Below are 17,093 nucleotides of genomic sequence, written 5' to 3' on the forward strand. Positions count from 1 at the left end.
GAGTCAAAGGGAGATGTGACTATGAAAGAATGATAAGAGAGACGCCACAGGGCTGTTTTTGAAAGTGGAAGTTGGAAGCCAGGAGCCAAAGAATGGATGTAGTCTCTAGAAGCTGGAAAGGATGAGGAATGGATTCTTTTTAGAGCATCCAGGCATGAATACAGCCCTGCCAACACCTTGATGATAGCCCATGAACCCCGCATTGAACTTCTGCCATACAGAAGGTAAAATAATAAAATGTGTTGTTTAAGCCTCTATGTTTATGGTAATTTGTTTCAGCAGCAATAGAAGACTAATACAGTCCCCTAATCGGAGCCACTGACATCACTCACCTGAGCTACAACAGTACCCCACCGCAACTGGTTTCCCTGCTTCCAATTCTGTCCTTCTACAACCCACAATTATTCAGAGTTGTCCTCTTCAAAAATACGAGGGCAATGGTATTTTCTAGCTCAAAACTGTTCAGTGAGTTGATTGCCCTTAGAATAAAACCCAGAAGTCTGAATGGCCGCTCCTGGACCTTATGTCATACTGCTAACTGCACCCCTCCCCATTAGACACAGAAGCTCCCCCTCAAGGGTAACTTTACTGAGTTTACTGACTTTTATAATAATTGCTTCCTTAATCTTACTCATAATTTAGTCATCTATATGTATGTCACGTATAATTCAGGTGTGTCAGCTTCTTGAACATTATATAACATCATATAAATGGAATAATACAGTCACCATTCCAGTGAGTGGCTTTCACTCACTTCTATCTTTGAGAATCAGTTGTGTGTAACTGGAGTTTGTTCATTTCATTTAATAATCCATCTCTGAATTCTTTTGGATTTGCTATGTAAACAACCAAATTATCTATAAACAATGACAATTTTATTTCCTTCCAAGTCACTTTTATTTCTTATTCTTTCTTTATTGCACTGTTTAAGACCTCTGGTACAGTGTGGGGATTCCTGGCTCGCTCAGTCTATAGAGCACATAATTCTTGATCTCAGAGTTGTGAGTTCAAGCACCACATCGGGTGTGGAGCCTACTTTAAAAGAAAAGAAAAGAAAAGAAAAACCTCTGGTACAATGTCAAATTAAAATAGCAACAGCTATTAAAAAAATTAAAATAACAGCTATTCTCATTTTTCCTTTCAAAAAGAGCTTAGCAAGGTTACCTCATATGAGGTATGAAATTTGTTGAAAGTTGTTTTGTTTTTGTAGATAGCATCTATCAGATGAAGGAAGTTCTCTTATATCTTATTTGCTAAATGTTTGGGACATGGATGAATGTTGATCTACTGAAGTGATCATGTCAATGATTTTTCTCTTATACTGTAATAAATAAATTATATTAATTTTTAAAATATTAAACCAACTTTGTATTTCTGAATTAAATCCCATCTGATCATAATGTGTGTGTGTGCGCGCACGCTGCTGGATTCAGTTTGCTATTTTATTCAGAATTTTTACAACTATGGTCATAAGTGAGATTGTCCAGTAATCTTCCCCACTGTGTTATGTGCTGATGGGATTTATTCATTTATTCTTGTGCAATTGCTTTAATTACTAAAGACTTACTGAATATTTAAATTTCTACTAAAACTAGTTATCCTTCCTTGTTTTCCTGAAAATTCTAGTTTATAAGATTGAAAATCAACTTATCTGGTCATAGAAAAAAATAATGTTGGTGTTTTTATTAGATTTGAATTAAAATTATTAGTTAACAAAGATTGACACCTTTATGATTTTGAATCTTTATATCAAAACATGTAGTATGCCTTTTCATTTGTTCCTTTATATTCTTTATGCCTGCTTTAGAGGTTTTTTTCCCCCTTAATAAAAGCCTGCAAGTTTTCTTAGTAAATTTATTCATAGGTGTTTTACTATTTTTGTTGCTGTTGTAAATGGAGTTTTGTATGAAAGCTATTGATATCTATGTGTTAGTTTTATAAGCTGATACATTACTACATTTTTTATTGCTAGTATAGGTTTTTAGATATAAAATCTTATCATTCCTTCTCCTTTCCAGTTTTTATACCTCTCATTTTTTTTCTCATGATAATTTTATGAGATTGTAAATCTGGAAAATCATTAAATGGTAATGTTAATACTTGGTATCCTGTACCTATGAAAATACTGTTTCTTTATTAAGAATGACACTGATGGGGCACCTTGGTGGCTCAGTTGGTTAAGTGCCTGACTCTTGATTTTGGCTCAAGTCATGGTCTCAGGGTACTAAGATCGAGCCCCACATGTCCTTGGGCATGGATCCTGCTTAACATTCTCTCTCTTCCTCTCCCACTGCCTCTATCACGCTGATTCTCTCACTCTCGCTCTCGCTCTCAAAAAAAAAGAAAAAAAAAAGGTTATGACACTGGCTTTGGGTTTGGGTTTGGGTTTGGGACGGAGGAAACTACATTATCTCCTATTAAATGCAGCTAACCACTGATTACTGTCTTATTGAGTGTTTATCAAGAATGAATGTGGCTCTTTCAAATATTTTTGTATCTGGAGATTTTCATATTATTTTCCCTTTTGATCCATTAAAATGATAATGACATCTATATAGTTGCCAATATTGAACCATCTTTGCATTCCTGGGATAAATTCTACATGGTCATAATGATTTTCAGTTCTTCAGGGCAAGAATATTTAGAGCAGCATTATTATAACATTCAAAAACTGGAAATAATCTTCAAGTTCATCAACAGAATAATAGACAATTTGGGGTACTTCATACACAAATTATTTAATGGAAATCAAAACATCACAAACATTTGCACTAAGGGAAGCAAATCCCACAAACACAACTTTGAGTTCTTCACTCCTCAAAAAAGCCAGTCATGAAAGAATTTATACTGTGTGACTTTATATATATGAAGTTCAAAATGGGGCAAAACCAAACTACAGTGTTTAGGAATGCATACATAGGTGATAAACACATAAAGAAAACAGTTATCATTAAAATTAGGATCATGGTTACCTTTAAATGAGAAAGGTGATTGGGCACAGTTACTAGTGAGGTTTCTAAGGAGCTGATAGTGTTTGATTTCTTGATCTAGGTAGTATTTGCTTAGGCATGTGTTTTATAATAATTTCTGGAGCTTTGCCTTTATATTTAATGCAGCTTTTCCATTTGTGTATATTGCAAAATGAAAAGGTTTTTAAATTACTTGGTAATAATTATTCACAATTTTTGCATCACGATTCAGAAGTGAAATGTTTTCTTTTGCTTTTTTTTTTTTCAAGATATACAATGAGATATTACTTAGCCTCAAAAAAAAAAAAAAAAAAAAAGAAGGAAGTGTTGTCGTTTGCAAAGACATTGGTGAACCTGGAGGATATTGTGCTAAGTGAAATAAACCAGACACAAGACAAATACTGCATGGTATCATTTAGATGTAGAATAAAAAAAAAAAAATCAGACCCACAGAAGCAGAGAATAGAATTATGGTTACCAAGGGTGTGAGAGTAGGGAAAATGGGAACATGTCAGTCAAAGTGTACAAAGTTGTAGTTACAGAAGATGAGTGAGTGTAAAGATCTAATATGCAACACTATGACTTGTAGTTAATAATACTATGTTCAATACTGAAAACATGAGAAGAGAGTAAGGTTTAAGGTGCTCTCATCAAACATAAAATGGTAACGATGTGAGATGATTTACTAATTAGCTTGATGATAATAATTTTGCTGTGTATATGTGCATCAAATCATGTTGTATACCTTAAATACATCCAATTTTTACTGAAAAAATATTTTTTAAAAGAAAAAATTATATGTAGATCTCTGTGGTAATAGCTAATGGGAGCAGAGCTGCATTGTGGGGTCATGAAAATGTTTTAGAATTGATTGTGGTGATGGATGCACAGCTCCTGTCAATATACTAAAAGCTATTGAGACGCACATTTTCAGTGGGCGAAAAGTATGTTATGCCAATTCTCTCTCAGTATAGCTGCTTAAAAACTGAATTCCCCTCTCCTACAGTTTTTCTGCTCATTTCTCTTTGTAAATATCCCTGTTAGGTTTTACTCTGCCCATCTCCTTTTTTGGTGCCTGTGCAGTTTGTAACTTATATTCCACACCATGGATCATATCCCTCAGTATTCTTTTTTCTCATTTAATGCATCTTTGCCTGGATAAACAGGAAATATTGTCCCTGAGATCACAAATCCTAGATTGGCTTAGGTTTAAATTCTGACTTTCATACTTACTAGCTTTGTGCCCCAGTTTCTTCATCTACAACATGGACATAATGATGGTAACGATGGTAACTATCTCATTGCTTTTGGAGGGAGGATTGCATATGTTAATAAATGCACAACACTTTAAACAATACCTGCCACTGGGGCGTTGGGTGGCTCAGTTGTTAAGCGTCTGCCTTCAGCTCAGGTCATGATCTCAGGGTCCTGGGATCAAGCCCAGCATCCAGCTTCCTACTCAACGGGGAGTCTCCTTCTCTCTCTCTCTCTCTCTCTCTCTCTCTCTCTCTCTTTCTGCCCTTCCCCCGCTCATGCTCTCTCTCTCCCTCTCTCCCTCTCAAATAAGTAAACAAAATTTAAAAAAAAATTACCTAGCATATGGTAAGTGCTATATAAATGTTGAGCTAAACATTCTGTGCTATTAAGCTCTGCTGAGATCATGACTCCTGCTTCTTTCTTTTAGTCTGGATTTGCCTGATCAACTCCTGTCTGTTTTTTTTTCTTTCTTTTTTACTTTTCTGAATCACTTAATTTTAAATGTATGTCTTGTGTGCTGCACACACATCTGAAATCCATTTTCATTTAGCAGGTAATTTTGCCAAAGTTAGATATATTTTGTATTAATTCTATCACTTTATTTTATATAATGTAGTCTTGTTAATTTTTTTTAAGTATTTACAGGGGCACCTGGCTGGCTCAGTCAGAAGAGTATGTGACTCTTGATCTCAGGGTCATGAGTTCTAGCCCCACATTGAGTGTAGAGATTACTTAAATAAATAAAACTTTAAAAATTAATTAGTTAAAATGTTCACTCTCTGATCAATTTTCTTAATTTCATTTACCTGGTGAAGTTATTTGGTGTGCTCTTCTTGGAAAGTTTATGGTTTTTCGACAGTTATCTTTAATTATGAATTCCTCTTTATCTTCTGTTTAGTGATTGTCTATTCTTACAACTGTGAAGAGTTAAACACTTAGAGCATTTCCTCCTCTTCTTCCCCTCATCTCTCCTCCACAAAATTGATTTTAGTCATATTATTTTTCTTGGTACTTGCCTTCATATAGTCAAGTATTTTTGGGTTTTTATTTCTTGATTTGTCAACTTTTTTTTTTTTAAGATTGTATTTATTTATTTATTTGAGACAGCATGAGCGGGGGAGTGGGGACAGAAGAAGTTAGAGAAGCAGGTTCCCTGCGAGCCCCACATAGGCCTCAATCCCAGGACCCTGGGATCATGACCTGAACTGAAGGCAATTGCTGAATCAACTGAGCCACCCAAGTATCCTTTGAGTTGTCAACTTTTTTTTTTTTTTAAGATTTTATTTATTTATTTGACAGAGAGAGAGATCACAAACATGCAGAGAGGCAGGCAGAGAGAGAGGGGGATGGAGGCTCCCCGCGGAGCAGAGAACCTGATGCAGGGCTCAATCCCAGGACCCTGAGATCATGACTTGAGCCGAAGGCAGAGGCTTAACCCCCTAAGCCACCCAGGTGCCCCTGATTTGTCAACTTTAAATGAAATCCTTTGACATCCAGTTCTTGCACAAGACAACAAACACATTTATTCTTCCTTCTGATGGCTTTCCCTCATTTGTTCCCAATCTTTTAATTCTACAATACTATATCAGCCACTCTAACCCACATCTCTTCTAATTTTAGTGGTATTGCTAAGTATATTCAGGTTCCTCCAGTCTCTTACCCAAACTTCTTGATTGACTGAATTTTCTCCTTTATTCACTTCCACAAAAAGGAATCAGCAAAATAATATTTCTCCAGTTTTTGCATCTTAAAATTATGGCATATAGCCTTTGTACTTAATGGAGAGTTTGCAAGTAGATAAAGTACTTCCCTCAAACTTCCTTTTCTTGAGACTCTTTGTAGGTATTGTATCTGGTATTTGGCTGCCTTGTAGAAAATCATGAAGCTAGCTTGAGGTTTTTTCCCTCCTAATTAAACTGGCTTGATTTTTCACCTGTGTGCACAAAAGATTTGTTTATCTTCTAAGCCTGGTAACTTTTTACTGGGCTCTGTCTCATCTATCATTCTGGGTCTTTCTTTATTTCTATTTCATGGCATTAAGTATCTCATTTCTATTTTCTGTGAATGTACTGTGTTTTCCATAGAATCTGTTCACTCTCTGGCTCCTTTTTGCTGTCATTTCCTAAATTCTAGTTTTTCCCCAGGGTGCCTGGGTGGCTCAGTCCATAAAGTGACTGCCTTTGGCTGAGGTCATGATTCCAGGGCCCTGGAGTGGAGTCCCGCGGTGAGCTCCCTGCTCAGTGGGGAGTCTGCTTCTCACTCTCCCTCTGCCGCTCCCCCTGCTTGTCCTCGTTCTCTGTCTTTCTCGCTCTGTCAAATGAATAAATAAAATCTTTTTTAAAAATTCTGTTTTTCCCCTTCCGCCCTTTTCCTAAATTCTGTCCATCTATACCTTTTTTTCTCCAGTTCTCTCACGCTGTAGTCCTTGAATTTGGCCATTTCTACATTGTTACCTATCGTCTTTCATCCAGGTGACCCCTTTATTTTGGAGGGTTTCTCCCCTCCAAATTCATGGCAAAACATTGTTCACAACTTTCATCTGCGCTATGGAAATAAATTGCAAAAAGAAGTGGAAAAGGATGTTCAAAGATTTTGCTCCTTGCCTTTTGTCTTTCATTACCTATATATAGACGATGTGATCATTTTCTTATTGTTTTATTTTTTTATTTTATGCATCATTGAATGATTTTCCTTCTCCTAGACCAGGCATTCATTAAGCGTTTTCCTGAGTCCGGTTGGCATTCCTTTCTAGCACAGCTCCACAGTGTCAAGATTCTCCTCCTCCCAGGGCTTCTACCACGATAGAGGACTTCCGAATGCGTGCCTTACCCATCCAAGTCTTCATTTGGCCTTGCTTTCTCCTTTTCATTGAACTCACTTTGGTTCTCTTGGGGGTAGAAAGTGACCTCTGGTTTCCATGCACACTTTCTCCAGGATAAGTTCCAATTTCTGCCTCTTAAGGTACATCCCTCACTTTCAAGAAGTGAATTTTTTGTAGCATTTCCTGAGATCTGTCAACCCTGGGCTCCAACCACTGAGATGTTAAAATCTCTCTTCAGCCTCTCTCCACTTCCTCGTGAGACGACTCGTTCCTTTAGAAAATACTTAAAATATTTGAATCGCTCTTGAAGTTTTATTCAAAATGCTGTTTTTGTCTTGCCTTTCCATTTTTCATTTGTTTTGGGGTGGTTTCTGGAGAGAGAAGATATAAGGCGACATGACACAGCCATGGGTATATGCTGACTTCCTACTCCATCCCCAGCTTTCACCCAAAAGATATTCTTTTATATTTTTGAAGATTCTTTCTCCTACCACCTGAGTTTCTTGGGCAGTAGCCAGAAATACTTTTAGAACATCTTCTTTGCAACGGCAGCCATTGCTTATCGTATGGCAACCTGATTTATGAGACTTCTCTACCACAGAATGGATGGTGTGGAGCATAAACTCAAACAGCAGTTACCTGAACACCCAGACACCTGAGGTTTCATCCTCCAATCTATCAGATCTGTCAGGGTGAAATGTGGACCTATTCAGACTTCTGCCGTCCTTGTTGCTTCTCTCAGAATGGTTGCATAGAAGTGCCCAGAGGAATAACCAGGAGGCTGGCTTTCCGGCTCTATACAGACAGCCAGACTCTAAAAGAAGGCAACCTGTGCCTTTCCAGATTCTTTCCTGACCCTCTCCCACCGAACCTTCTCGCACACGATCCCCATTTACTCCAGGAAAGGGTCACTGGCAATCGACAAATTGTTTATGAACCAACCTCTCCCAGCAGCAGGAACCAGAGAGCCCACTCAGGTTTGAGGATTTAATGAAGGGATTATTGCTTAACCCCCTCAGACTGTGAACTGACCACTAGAGTCTGGGGAAAGCCATCAAAGGATAGTGCAGTATCCTGAAGAGTGGGAGTGCTATGAGAGCCATAGAAGGTATTATCTGGAGCAGTCTTCCTGGAGGGAATGGTGGTCTTTGGTAGAGGGAGGCAGACCACTTAAGGAAGGAAGCAGGGGGAAGAATCCCAGTCTCTCTCCTCTCACTCTCCCAGCTCCTGCATTGCTCTCATTGGCCAAACTCAATTTAAAGCCAGATGGCAAATAAAGCCCATCGATCCGTCTGTAAAGATCACCCTCCCACGGCAGAGGAAAGGAGAGTGGACGGTGGGTCTGGAGGGGCCAACAGAAGACAAACAGTTCTCCACGGATCCACCAATTGATTAAACAATATTTGAAAGGGACTTTATTCTGTAGCCAACATGTTGCAAAGATTGTTGACTTGCAGAAAGCAAATACAAGATTATTCTAAAGAAAATATAAATCTGAGGCCAGGTGTCAATTAAAAGATGAATTTTAGGGTTCAACGCAATTATGTCTCATCATGAGCAAAGGAACAAATCTCTAGATTTAAAAGCTAAGGCAGAGAAATGTTGAATCTCACGCCCACTGAGCATTATCTGAAAATCATCAACTTTTTATCACCATTTTATCCTGAATCTTCCAACCACTTATGCATTCTCCATAAACAGTCTGCCTCTTCCCTCCCTCGTTTTCATGCCTAGATTTCCTATCTCAGCCCACTTATCTGCTGGGTCTACTCTTTCTCCTAGGTGGGCTTTTCCAGTTCTTTGATGCCAGTTTCTGTATCTTCTCTAATGAGACTCCAAACTAGTTCTCTAGCTCGGCTGTCTCAGGAGCTTGAAGCCCACAGATCTAGGTACCTAGGGGAAAGTTTCACTTGGATGCCTTACAGACATTTTTAATATATATATATACTGAAAACCTAACTCATTATCTTGAGCCCTCCCAATATGCCTCCCTTCAACACACACTCGTGCTTCTGTCTGCATTCTCAAACTTAGTAACATGGTGTGGTCTCCATAGTTTTTGTTTCCTCACAAAAATAGACAAATATATGGAAGGGATTTCTTTTGTAGCAGAGAAATAGGTAAATTTACAAAACTTTTCGTTGGTGTTTGCTAGAATGAAGCAGAACTCAGAAATTTCTAGAACCTATGTAGGAGTCAGTTTCCCGAAAGCACATTCCAAAGTTAGTCCTCAACACCCTCTCCTCCATTCCCCACACCTGGGTGGTCATAAGTCTCTCCACTTCCGTCCCTGCTGCTCCCATCCTGCCTCATCATCTTTCTCCTGGAGCACTGACAGGCCTGCCCATGTTCTTCCTGCATCTCAGTAGTACCCCTGCCAATACTTTCTCTTCACAGCAACCAATTACCTTCCTGAAATGTAATTCTAGTCCCACTATCCTCCTTTTTAAATAATAAAATAAATAGCTATCTCTTCCTTGTTTGCTGGGCACACAAATGGTTCCTTTGTGTGTGTGAATCTGTGTGCGTGCACGCACCCACCTGACAACGTACCTTAGATTTGAATTCATGGTCTTTATAGACAAGGCACGTCCTCTTTGGTTACTCACTGGCATGTAAGCTACCTTCTAGTTCACGTCGTCTTATCTCTAGAATAAAGACCCAAGTTCTTAGCATGGAAATCAACTTACCTTTCCAGCCTCATCTCTCTCTTCAACCCGCTGCCTTACAGTTTGGATTCCTCAACCTTTCACAGTTCCCTAAAATGTTTTCTGGGTCCCATGCACATTTTTCTCTCCCCAAGGAGTTCCAACTCTTTAAGAATTGCCTCAAATATCACCTCCACCATGACACCTTCAAAAACTCTCTGGTATTGCTTACTCCTACCTCTGTGACTTTGTGGCGCTCTATCTCTGAGCTTCACAGAAAATAACATCTTTAAATTTCTGTTTATTCAGCTACTTTTTGAGCATCAAAGGCCGGGACTGTATTGTTTTTCTTTGTCATTCCTCCCCTGAAAACAAAACTTGGAAGATAGCAAGGGCTCCATCAAAGTTTATTAAATAAATGAACACTCTATTAACCTAATTGATTGAGCAGTCTTAATACTATCTCTTATGTCTCAATGTTATGTTTCACTGAAGCTTTCTCTAATGAATTTTGTGGGAAATATGGACTATTGTTACAGTATCCTTTGATCATATGGAAGTTTAATTCCTGTTTATACTTTTCTTGTATTACTAGAAATAATGACTTAGCCTACAATGGCAAATCTCTGAGATTTATGTTTAAGGAAATTGTTACGGTTAGAGAAATTTGCCAAGCCTGACTCTGCCAGGCTCTATGCCATGTATCTGAGCAATTAATTCTCTACTGTATTACGTTTAGCTTTTAGCTCTAGAAAATGCTCATTATTCACCTCCTTTGTGCAGATTTATCCAACTCTCTTCTCTTTCTTTCATTAAACTCTCTCAGTAAAGCCATATTCCTTCTGTTTTCAATTGTGAATTTCTCTTCTCTAGAGTTTCCTGACATATCATCTATTTGAGGAAACTTTGGTTGAAAAGAGAAAGAGTAAAAGAATTTCTTTTTTAAAAGATTTCCTCTTTTCATCTAATTGGAAGAAATTTCTTTTAAGGGTCATAATGTGACCCTTAAGGGTTTTAATGTGTCATAAAATAACATACACCTTGAAATACACATGCAACCACAATGTCGTTATAAATATATTTTCTTTTTTTTTCATAAATATATTTTCTTATCAGAGAAGGCAACAGACACATCAGCCACCTTGGCAAGGTCATATTTCATAAAGACAGCTGAATTCACCCACTGTTGAATTATGTCATGAAGCTAGTGATTTAGCATTGTCATCTACTTTGATTGACACCAAAAGGCTTCTGGGACAGTAAACGTGAAGACATTAGAAAAAAATCACTTACAAAATAGCTTGATAGCTGCTGTTAATGAGTTTTAAATGTGGTACAACAACTTAATCAAATCAGACAGCTCCATAAAAGAATTAATTTGGTCATTGGCTGTCTTTACAAAATGACTTTGTTTTACTCAGTAAGGTGAAAATTTTTCTGTAACTAAAACCTTCACAACTAAATTCAAAATGGCATGGCCCGCAGTAGGGAACAGATTTTCCAAAGTTTCCCAGAGCTGTTTGTGTTGTGGCCTCCTGTCAAATGAGCTGTACACCTTTTCTTAAATTTCATTTCAATGAAAGAGAAAAAGAATGAAGACGACAGGTATTAAAAACCATGAGCCCACACCTAGAACCTCTATTTTTGGTAATATGTACATGAAATTTGAGGAACTGGAATGACTCAGAGGTGCTATTTATAGGCTACCAATGGGAGAGAATTGGGAAGTGTCCCCATGCTGTCCCAGGCTGGCTATACCAGTCGTGTCTTACAATGTCAAGAGAAAAACATACAAGGGACAATAACCGGCCAAAGGCAGGAAAGTCCTGTTTTATTTTTTGTTAGACTTTGGGCTCAAGCTCCAGAAGAGATTATTAGAAAGGTGGGCTGGGTCCCTGTAGAACTGTGGGCTTTTGCCCAGAGTAGAAGCCTACGAAGACTCATTTCCTGTCTATCCCAGCACAGCCTTCAAACCTTTTAGTGTACCTCAAAACGGAAATTGATTCTAAATTCAACTTTAAGGAGAAAATCTCTTGTGGTCAGAATTAACCCACCAATTGGTAAATCCCCCACCACTGGTATGGATCAGTGCCTCTTTGACTGATCACCAGATTAGTCAGCTTGCATTTGGGCCTGTTAATGAACTTCTGTATCTTTAAATACCAGGAATCCCCTTCAACATGGCACTGAGAGGCAGGGTAACTGGGACAGAACAGGGAAAGAGCAGATTCATAGAACCTACCTCACACTTACATGGGCTCCATTCTTTTTCTTTTCCTTTTTTTAAAGATTTTATTTATTTATTTGACAGAGATCACAAATAGGCAGAGAGGCAGGCAGAGAGAGAGAGAGGGAAGCAGGCTCCCTGCTGAGCAGAGAGCCCGATATGGGGCTCGATCCCAGGACCCTGAGATCATGACCTGAGCCGAAGGCAGAGGCTTTAACCCGCTGAGCCACCCAGGCGCCCATGGGCTCCATTCTTATCAACAGCCAAGGCACCTGTGCTTTTCAAGTTACGGTTTCTCCTCTGTTCTTCCCTTCTCTTTTGTAAAGCCCTGTATGCAGAGCTTGCCACTATTTGACGTTTATATTTGTGTTTACTAAACATATTTCTGTATCATCTATGAGCTTGTCCCATGAGGCAGGGGACCATGCCTTGTTTCATCTCAGCAACTAGGCCAGAGCCCAGGAAGAGCAGAATATGCATATATTAAATGAATGGATAAATACAAGTGAGAAATCAGTAGATTTCACTGTCTTTAAAAGTTCTCCTCTTAGCAAATGTGGCTTGATGATGCTGCAGTGGTGCAAGCACTTTTATCCTTCACAAAGAGCTTTCACAAACATGTCCTTATTACAAGATGACAAGCAGGATTACCCCTTCCGCATTTGCAGACGAGATTTGGAAATCAGTGAGGCTAAGCAGTTTGCACGAAGTTGCCCAGCTGATTCATGGCAGAACCAGGCTCTGAACCTCTCCTAAGGCTGAGCCGGGCCACCCTAGAGTGCACAAAGTTTCAGGTGGCACCCGTGAATGAGATATTGTCCTTGCCCTCGAAAATACTCACCATCTCACACCAGCCTAGTTTTTTGAACATGTACATTTTCAAGTTACGTTGTTGAATTTTGTTGTGTGGTTGAAATCCTACCCTGCCCACAGATACAATAATGTGCAGGTGAAATGGGAGGAAAAGCAAGATTTGGTGGCTTGCACGTACATTAACAACTATGGCTTCGGGTTTGAAACAAGATTTTAACCATTCTGCACATATGTTCGGCATCCTCATGGTAGTACTTATTTGCAGAGCTGAGGCCAGAAGGCTTACATTTATGCAATGACTGTGGAACTTCTTCAGCAGGTACCGTGAGAGTCAGGATGGGATCGTCAGGGAATTAGTTGTGTCGGAAAATATTGGCAGCCAGTGCATTTTGTCTTTCCACCTTACTCCAGTGTTAGCGTTCCTTAGAATTCCAAGTGAGAAAAGAACCTGCAGAGGTGTGAGGTGGAAATCGTATTACCACATTCGAGCTGCTGAGATCTCAGAGGTGATGGGGAAGACAATGGCACCTGAGTCTAGGAGAGTAATCGTCCAGGATTTGTACCAGGATGTGTTATATTCTAACAAGAAGAGTTCCCAGAAGGGTCTGTTTCAGGAATGTCACATGAGCCCCTGGAGAAGATAGAGGGTTGCTTGGCTGTCACACTCGCAGAGGGAGGGTTCTGGGTGAAGCAGCGCAGGGACAGGTGGCGTCCCACCAAATTACAATTTACAAAATAAGCCCATTGTCTTGTTTGTCTCACAATAGATGACTTTTTGAAACAAAAAGAGAAAAACAACCCTGTAAGTGAATAGAAATTCGGGAAATTAAGGGATAAAGGATTTGTTTTCCCATGGAAGGGGCACACAGTGTGTATGGTTTCTGGAGGCAGTGATTCTTGGCTTCAAAATAGGGGAGAAGAATACTCAGGGAGAGATGATTAAAAACGATGGTACAGAGGCAGAAGGCACTTGTCAAAGTTGCAAGAGGTCTAGAGGGAGTGGTTTTGTAAGAAGCATGGACCATGGTGGCAACAGATGAGGCCAGCTTTGGCTCCAAATGACCTGAAGATCTTTTTTTTTTTTTTTTTTTTTTGAGATTTTATTTATTTGACAGAGAGAGAGATCACAATTAGGCAGAGAAGCAGGCAGAGGTGGGGTCGGGGGGGAAGCAGGCTCCCTGCTGAGCAGAGAGCCCGATGTGGGGCTTGATCCCAGGACCCTGAGATCATGACCTCTGCCGAAAGCAGAGGCTTAACCCATGAGCCACCCAGGCACCTCAACCTGAAAATCTGTACAAAGTTCCCAGCCAAGCAGTGCCAGGTCATAGAAACCCCTGCCGTATGGATTGAAACTTTGTCAGGATTTTTGTTAGTTAATCCCTCTTAAACAGGATCCAGGCAACTAAATTACCACTCACCGAATACTAGGATGAATATCATGTCAAGATTCAATCTTTTCTTTCATTTTGCACAAAAGATATAAAACCAGATAGCGGTAATATAGGTTACATTTGAAACGGACAATTTTGGATTGTACCCAGTATAGAGACATTCTCTAAATGACATTTTAAAGGGGAAAAAAAAGTTGAGGACAATTACATGGTGTAATTGGACAAAGTGTATTTTTATTTCCGATCCAAAGACCGTCTGCAAGGACTATGGGCAAGGAGATGAATTATACCCTGTGCTGAGCAGACTGAAGGGCATTATTCACAAGAAAAGAAAATCCAGCTTCCTTTACATACCAATACCACTTGCCTACTGGGCTTTTTTTTTTTTTTCCTCATGATGAGAACTTAAATTTTTAAAGTTTAGAGTTTTAAAAATTCTCCAGAGACTTTGAGCCATCACTGAGTAATCCATCAAAAATCCAGAGGCATTAAAAGTTCTGTGACTAATATGTGTGAAATGTTTGAAGATGAAACTCTCTTTTGTAATTATACACTGCAGAATATGGAACGGTTTCTGTCTTGTGAATTACCTACCTGAGGATACTATTCGAAAGTTCTATCTTGCGTAAATAACAGTCAGCCTCTTCTAAAAGAGTAGTGCTGTGTTCATACCTGGAATGGAAATTATTTTAGAATCATTTCCATGCAACATTTTTTCATTATTATTTAGATCTACTGACTATGGAAGGGAAGTAAACTCACACAGCTGGCTCTTTTCAGACTGAGTCAATTTTATTTTTGTTCCAATATTGTAGGAAAAGAAAAAGGTTAGAATTACCTTTTGGAGTTGATGTGGTATTTCCCCTTGATGCCTAAACAAATGGAAGAAAGCAGCTTGGCCAGCCTTAGGCTCCAGAATTGGAAGGGATTTCCCTTGTAGTATGTTTTATCTGAAATCTGGTGTTTTTCCGTAATGATGAGGGATTTAGATACTGAACTTAATCCTTCAAACAAACCCAGTGCTTTGTGACTTTTTTCAGATATTGCCCTGGTTCATAAAGAGGAAGAGACTTAAATTTTAATTCTGATCTAGTGTGAGTATGCTGTTTTGAATTACACACTAAAACAATTTGGAAAATGGGGTGATCTCGCACAAACCTATTATTCCTTCCCCAGGGATATGGTGCCTGGTAGGTGCAAGGTGGGCTTCAGGAATACATAGGGTTTTTCTCCCTTTATTTTGGTAAGATTTACGTAACATAAAATTTACCATTTTAACCATTTTTTAGTGTAGCATTCAGTGGCATTAAGTACATTCACATTGTTGTGCAACCAACACTACTATCCCTATCCAGAACTCCATCATCATCCCAAATTGGAACTCTGGACCTATTAGACCATAGTTCCCCATTTCTCCTTTCCCCAACCCTACTTTCTATCTCTATGAATTTGACTATCCCAGGTACCTAATATGAGTGAATTCATATTATCATACAGTATTTGTCCTTTTGTATCTGGATTATTCCACATAGCATGTTCTCAAGGCTCATTCATGTTTTAGCACAACAGAATTTCCTTCCTCTGAATATAATCCATTGTATGTACAGATCACTTTGCTTATCTGTTCATCTATCAATAGACGTTTGGATGTTTCCACCTTTTGGCTATTAAGAATAATGCTGCCCAATGGCCATAGTTGCCAAACTGTGGAAAGAACCAAGATGCCCATCAATGGACGAATGGATAAAGAAGATGTGATCCATATATAAAATGGGATATTATGCCTCCATCAGAAAGGATGAATACCCAAACTTTGTATCAACATGGACGGGACTGGAAGAGATTATGCTGAGTGAAATAAGTCAAGCAGAGAGAGTCAGTTATCAAATGGTTTTGCTTATTTGTGGAGCATGAGGAATAATGTGGAGGACATTGGGTGAAGGAGAAGAGAAGTGAATCGGGGGAAAGGGGAAATCGCAGTGGGAGACAAACCATGAGAGACTGTGGACTCTGAGAAACAAACTGAGGGTTTTGGAGGGGAGAAGGGTGGGGTTTTGGGTGAGCCTGCTGGTAGGTATTAAGGAGGACACGTATTGCATGGAGCACTGGGTGTGGTGCATAATCAGTGAATCTTGGAACACTGAAAAAATAAAATTAAATTTTAAAAAAAGAATAATGCCATTGACATTGGAATATGGGTCAACAGATATCTGTTCAAGTCTCTGCTTTCTGTTCTTTTGGTATATATCTGGCCATGGAATTGCTGGGTTATATGTTAGTTCTATGTTTAATTTTTTTGAGGAACCACCACAATGTAGGAATGTACAGATTTTCTTGTTTATTTGTTTGTTTTTTAGATTTTTATTTATTTGAGTGAGAGAGAGCATGAGAGGGAAGAAGGTTAGAGGGAGAAGCAGACTCCCCATGGAGCTGGGAGTCTGATGCGGGACTCAATCACAGGACTCCAGGATCATGACCTGAGTCAAAGGAAGTCAGTCACCCAACCAGCTGAGCCACACAGGCACCCAGGAATGTACGGTTTTTAACCAACACTCCAGGGGGATCCTGTGATCGGTAATTTGGGAAACACTTATTTTTTTAGTGACATATTGCTGAAAAACAAATCACCCCCCAAATTCATAACTTAAAATAATATTCATGCATTCAGCTCGCAACTCAGCTGGGTGGTTCTTCTGAGCTGGGAAGGACTTACCTGACCTCTCTCAGTTTAGCTCAAGCTTTCATGGTCATAGGGCTGGTCGTCTGGGTGTCACCTGGTCCCGGTTAGCCTTGTAGTGGTTGTTCAGCTGTTTGGTGGGAGCAGTGAGGTGACTGGGCCTAGGATCTCTCAGCAGACGAGTCCAGGCTTGTTCACTTGGTGGCAAGGTTCCCAGCTCCAATGCACAAGCACTTTTCAAGTGTTTTCTTGCATGACTTTCCCTGTCCCACTGGCCAAATCTCTTCACC

The 17,093-nt window shown here is 39.3% G+C and overlaps 1 protein-coding gene and 1 long non-coding RNA gene across 2 annotated transcripts in view; one reads left to right on the forward strand and one right to left on the reverse strand.

Annotated features, from left to right (window-relative positions):
• ST6GALNAC5 (ST6 N-acetylgalactosaminide alpha-2,6-sialyltransferase 5) overlaps positions 1-17,093 on the forward strand; it is a 174,519-nt gene that overhangs the window by 93,514 nt on the left and 63,912 nt on the right. The window lies entirely within an intron of this gene.
• Positions 6,936-16,967, reverse strand: LOC131809589 (uncharacterized). The gene is made up of 3 exons (XR_009345230.1): positions 16,840-16,967; positions 14,721-14,798; positions 6,936-7,418 (listed from the first exon to the last, which is right to left on the reverse strand). It is a non-coding gene; the product is annotated as an uncharacterized LOC131809589 (long non-coding RNA).

Source organism: Mustela lutreola, chromosome 10 (genome assembly GCF_030435805.1).
Source record: "Mustela lutreola isolate mMusLut2 chromosome 10, mMusLut2.pri, whole genome shotgun sequence".
Taxonomy (NCBI): Eukaryota; Metazoa; Chordata; class Mammalia; order Carnivora; family Mustelidae; genus Mustela; species Mustela lutreola.